Source organism: Aulostomus chinensis, chromosome 1 (genome assembly GCF_037954235.1).
Source record: "Aulostomus chinensis isolate RoL2024-O1b breed Wild chromosome 1, RoL_Achi_v1.0, whole genome shotgun sequence".
Lineage (NCBI taxonomy): Eukaryota > Metazoa > Chordata > Actinopteri > Syngnathiformes > Aulostomidae > Aulostomus > Aulostomus chinensis.
Window position 1 is genome coordinate 6,917,563 of NC_141320.1, and position 6,124 is coordinate 6,923,686.

The 6,124-nt window shown below is 44.1% G+C and overlaps 1 non-coding gene across 1 annotated transcript; it reads left to right on the forward strand.

Moving 5' to 3' along the window:
* The first annotated feature begins 4,766 nt into the window (after positions 1-4,766).
* Positions 4,767-4,849, forward strand: trnal-cag (transfer RNA leucine (anticodon CAG)). The gene has a single exon. It is a non-coding gene; the product is annotated as a tRNA-Leu (tRNA).
* Positions 4,850-6,124: the final 1,275 nt, after the last annotated feature.

Sequence of the window (6,124 nt, forward strand, 5' to 3'; positions counted from 1 at the left end):
AGACCAAAGAGATGGTGGTGACCTTCTCCAGCAAGCAGAGGGATCTGGCTTCTGCTGTCATCACCACCATCCACGGGAAGCCAGTGGAAGTGGTCGAAGAGTACAAATACCTGGGCACAATCTTTGACAACCTCCTGAACTTTTCTGCCAACACAGAGGAGATTCTCAGGAGGTGTCACCAACGACTGTTCCTCCTCAGGAAACTCAATTCCTTTGGAGTCAGCGCACCCATCATGATGACTTTCTACTACGCCTTTGTGGAAAGCATCATCACATCCTCCATAACCTGCTGGTTCGACTCCCTCAGCCTCCAGAACCGGAACAGACTGCAGCGCACTGCATCAGTGTGCTCCAAAATCATCGGCCTGCCTGTCAGAACTCTTTCACACGTTTACAGCCAACAGGCCCTGAGACAGGCAGCCAAGATCATCAAAGACCCCTCACACATACTCCACTCTGCATTTGAATGGCTCCCCTCTGGGCGACGCCTCCGCTGTGTGGCCTGCAGAACTGAGAGGAGGAAAGACACCATTGTCCCCAAAGCCATTCTTCTCTTTAACTCCAGCTGCTAACACCTTCCCCACACCAACACCCGACACACACACACCTACATACTCTCCCCGGACTACTCAATATCCTGTCTTCACTGTTACACTGTTTATACTGTTTACATTGTCTGCACTTTATTCACTCACTCCAGTCACCTTACTCTTCATTCTACATTGTGTACATACTGTATGTAGTATATTTATTGTATTTTTATCTTTAATCTTATTTTTATTCTCTAATTTATTCCCACTGTCATGTCCGTTTTTTTTTTTCTTTGTTTTGTTTTTTAATGTCATGCTGCTCAGTTGTACCGTATTTTAATTGCCCCTCGGGGATAAATAAAGTCATCTGAATCTGAATCTGAATGAATCTGAAGCATTAAATTGAGTTCATTAGCAACTCTTACTAAATGACTGTCACCATCACTTTGAGGTTGTTCGAAACTCTGACCACATTACTGTAAGCATCACTGAGTTTCTTAGCAACTATCACTACATTACTGTTAGCATTATCTTGAGTTCATTAGCAATTCTTCCGACATCACTGTTGCAATATTTTGAGGTTCGTAGCAACTTTTACTACATTACTGTCGCATTATTTTGAGGTTCGTAGCAACACTTACTACATGACTGTCAGCATCACTTTGAGGTTATTTGAAAGTTTCACTCCATTACTGTTAGCATCATCTTGAGTTCATTAGCAATTCTTACTAAATCACTGTCGCATCATTTTGAGATCTTTAGCAATTCTACTGACATCACTGTCGCATTATTTTGAGGTTTGTAGCAAGACTTACTACATGACTGTCAGCATCACTTTGAGGTTATTCGAAACGTTCACTCCATAACTGTTAGCATCATTTTGAGTTCATTAGCAATTCTTACTACATCACTGTCGCATCATTTTGAGATCATTAGCAATTCTTCCGACATCACTGTCGCAATATTTTGAGGTTCGTAGCAACTTTTACTACATTACTGTCGTATTATTTTGAGGTTCGTAGCAACACTTACTACATGACTGTCAGCATCACTTTGAGGTTATTCGAAACGTTCACTCCATTACTGTTGGCATCATTTTGAGTTTATTAGCAATTCTTACTCCATCACTGTCGCATCACTTTGAGATCATTAGCAATTCTTCAAACATCACTGTCGTATTATTTTGAGGTTGGTAGCAACTCTTACTACATTATTGTCAGCATCACTTTGAGTTTATTAGCAACTATCACTACATTACTGTTAGCATCATTTTGAGATCATGAGCAATTCTTCCGACATCACTGTAGCATTATTTTGAGGTTTTGAGGTACCTTTGTTTGTTACCGATCTGCTTACCAGCGAGACGCCACCACGCACGGCTGTCGGCTCCGTAAAGGAGGGAGAGGAAGTGGAAAGGACGGAGAAGGGTCGGACCAGGTCTATTTCTAGGTGACCACTCACTATCGTCTGCCATACTGCCCCTCATGGTGGGGAGTGTAGCGCTATCCTGCCACGGTACATTTGTTTCATTCTTTTGCTCTTGCACTTTAATTAAAATGGACTTGACTTGAGAATGTTTTGTTTCAAAATATAGAAGAATTCCCAGATTTATAGGTATCATGAGTATGAAGTTGCACTTGCACCCGGTGGGAAAATGTCCTCTGCATTTGACTCTCACTATGTAGGAGCAGTGGTAGCAGTGTCAGCCTGGGGGCTTGGTCAAGATCAATGACAGGAGTAGCAGACAGGTAATATCCATAGCATGCATGTTGTTTTAGAGGAGTAAGGGTACACTGTTGGTCTCTCACCTGATGGGCTGTCATCAGCACAAATGATCTGTTCCTAAACATCAAAATCTACCATCCCCCCTGATTGTTTTTTACAACTGGAGTACTGGTTAACACTTTAGAAAGCCTTCATTCAGAGCTGTGAAGAACCTTTAACCTGATATCCCAGACAAAGTGGGCCACTAACTGGCCAGATGAAGCTATGCTAGGCTGCTGTATTCTGAAGAGCTAAAGTAGCAGCTTCTGAGAGGGATGCTAACCTGGATGTGTTCATCTCCTACTTTAATATCAGCCCCCAACTTGGAGCTCTGACAGCCTCCAGCTTTTTGTTCCTGTTTCTGCTTCAGTCAACAGGGAACTCCAACCTGCAGTCGAATCTTCAACAACAATGGAATAGAAAAGTGAGGAAGAAAAACTAGAATAAACTTACAAAGCTGAGAAATGTTCATGAAGAAGAAAGGCACACGTTATGATTGAGGCCAGAAACTAAAACTCCACACCAAATGTACTTTGACTTGTAGGATAATGAACTTGAATGTGTTGAAACAGCAGATCAATGAATCCACTACCACACAACAAGATGATGACCCCCTACCACAAGATGGCGTCACAGATCCTGACGGTCTGTGCAGGAAACACAGAGCAAAACATTACAACAAAGCTCCTGTTGTTCCCTCCAGGAAAAACTGTGGCTCTGATGAGAAGAAGGATCCTAGCCTCCTCTGAGGATCCATGGCCGCACCATTGGGTAGAAGGACGATGGGGTCGGCACCAGGAGGAACCCTGGTGTCTCCGATGCAGGGAAGATGGAGCAGTGAAGAGGCCACATTGTGGCGTCCTAAAGAGGACATTTGGTGGAGCCTGAGACAGCAAACATCACGCCCCCTTCATCAGAAGAACCACAGCACCAGAAGAAAGAATCCTGGCAGTGACGACAGGGAGGATCAGGGTGACCTCCTCACCTCCACCTTTGAACCTTCAAATGAACTTTAAAAAGCTTTAGAGTGGAGAAGGATTTTAAAACATTTTATTGTTTTTTCCTTTCATTCTCATTTGTGCGATTGTCTGATTTATTAGAAATAAACACTGTCTGCTGGGTTTCCATTGACTGTGATTCTCTTTGCATGCAAGTTGAAAGTTCTGCCAATAAAAACCACGAGTATTTGAAGACCAAAGGAAGAACCCCCAAAGTCAGGACCCTGAGATCAAAGTGAGAGCTCTGATCTCTGAGGTCTGGGATATTTCCCATCCCATGGCCCTTCAAATAAGAGCCCTGTGTCTCTGTCTCAAAGTTTTCAACCGTATTTGTTTGTTAAATTAAAACCAGACGACCACTGTGGTCCTTTTTACACGGTAAGTAAAGCACAGATGCCCTGGTGGACCTGTTGGCACCCTGGACTTTGAATCCAGTGATCTGAGTCCAAGTCTCAGTTCCAGCAGGTTTCCTGCAGCCTTCAGCAGAGCTGCCATGTTTCTCTGTAGAGAACTAAGTGATGCTCTCAGCAGGTTGAGGGCACCACCAACAAGTGAGGTATGAACCTCTGACTTCCTTCTTGTCAAACAGGAAACTCCTAATACCTCATTTGAGTAAAGTACCTCATATTCCTGACATCCAAGTAGTAGTGAAGTGGAGGAAGAAGGTAGGAGATCTCCAACAGGATCCTTCTTCCCTCTGTCCTCCTTGATCTCATGGATCACCACAGTCAAGGGGAGACCCAAGCTCCCGGATGGATCTGGCACTCAGGAACTGCTGAGTTTTCCAGTGGACTTTGTTCCATCCATGGTTCAGGAACAGGACTCCTCCTGGTTAACCTGGTATCTTTCCACCCAACTGTGGGTTCTTGGAGAATTTTTCATGTCATGTCAAGAAATCAGGCTGGTGGGTTTTTCAATGAGAGAAATTCTGGTAACTTAATTAAGTGGCATGTTTGTTGAAGCAGTAATTAACTGATAAATTAAGGAAGGCCTGGCCAGTCTTTGCTCCCAGGTCATACGATGGAGTTAGAAAGTCCTGAATCAATCTGGAGTTCCATGATTTCCTTGTGGTTCATGATCCTTTTGCCAATGTAGTCTGGAACAAGAGCAAGATGAACCTCCAAATATCAACAGGTTGATTGCAGGTGATGTCAAGTGGTATTCAGAGGAACCTCCTCTTTGTGTTTGGTTCCATGGTGGAATGGTGAGCCCTCTGGACTCTGGGTCCAGTGATCCCAGTTCAAGTCTCAGAAGGACCTTCCTGTCTGGAATGTGTCCCATGTAACAAACTGATCAAGAGATGTTACGTGGTTCAAATGTTCTGGTTCATTTCTTACTGCCATGAACTCAGACTGTGTGTTTAATGTTAACAATAAATGTAACAACTAAGGAGCCAGTAGCTCCTGTGGAAAAAAATTCTACTTTGTCAGTGAATGAATTCATTTGATATTGAAGTCTGCAACTTTCAGTGTCTGTCAGGATGGCCGAGCGGTCTAAGGCGCTGCGTTCAGGTCGCAGTCTCTCCTGGAGGCGTGGGTTCAAATCCCACTTCTGACAAAGGACATTTTCTCCACATTCCTATGCATCCACAGTGGTAAATTCCAAACCCAGTTGAAGCTGCTCTCCACTGATGGGAGTGAGTGGTTGAACTGGCAGCAGAGGATGCAAAGGAGCTACCCTGCTACGTCCCAACATGGAGCAGCCACCAAACTCTAACTTCAATGTTGGATCAAAGTCTACTGAAGAAATGTGTTTTCTTTCAATTCACATTTTGTCCATTAACTTCATAATCAGAGTCGCCATCTCATCACATGACTAAAGTCTGGGTTCTGTATTGGTGGTAAAATATCCTTCCATGCCCCTCACTAGTTTGCACACAGAAAAGCATATTTTACTGGTTTCAGATCTCTTAGCTTGTTCTCTCTCTTAAAGCAGCTGAGGCAGCTTTCATTGTGTGATTTATTTTCAAATATAAAGATGGAACAGAACCATTGGAATCAGATGTCAGGACATTTGAAGGAATGTCAATCTCCTGTTGAAATGTTGCAGTGTGCAGCTGAGGCTCTCTGGCAGTGGCACCAGGAGCCACAATGGCAGAACCTGGACCCTCCTGGAGGAGAACCACAGGTGAGGGCCTTCTTGGCTCCAGATTGATGGAAATCAAGTGTCTGAGGCTGTTAGCAGCCATTAAGTTGATCTGGTTGGGCACTGGTATTTTTTCTTGCTGCAGCTCAGGAGTGATTCAGGAGAAGAGTTTCAGAACAGCCCAGGTTGGGGACTGGAATTCTAAAATTTCCCCTGGAACCAGACAACCTTGGGAGGTAAAACCTCCAATCATAGCCACTCAGATGCAGCAGCAGAAGAAGCTGTCATCCACCCTGACAGTCAGAGCATCAAGTCAAGAAAACATCACCATCTTGTAGTTCCAAACCTCCACCTGTCAGATTCAGCTACTTCTGATTGTGGGACTTTAAATTTGAACACAATGGAATTTGGACAAGGAGTTTTCCTTCCAGTCCAAACATCATCGTCCAGCCTCCAACCAGAGGTCCATCAGTTATCATGGAGTCACAGGTGGAGTCTGGATTCTTTTCTGGAATGAGACGGCAATGACAGTCCTGCCAAGTGACATCACTGACATGACAGGATGACTTCAGTCATGTGACTGGATGACTTCAGTCATGTGACTGGATGGCAGTGCAGATTCCAATGTAGAGGTTGGGGAAATTGTCTCTGAGAATCCAACTTGAAGCCATGCCCTCCTTGTTCTTCAAAAACCCAAACAGCGACCATCAGTCTCCCACCAATCCTGTACTTGGGTTCAATGTTGCT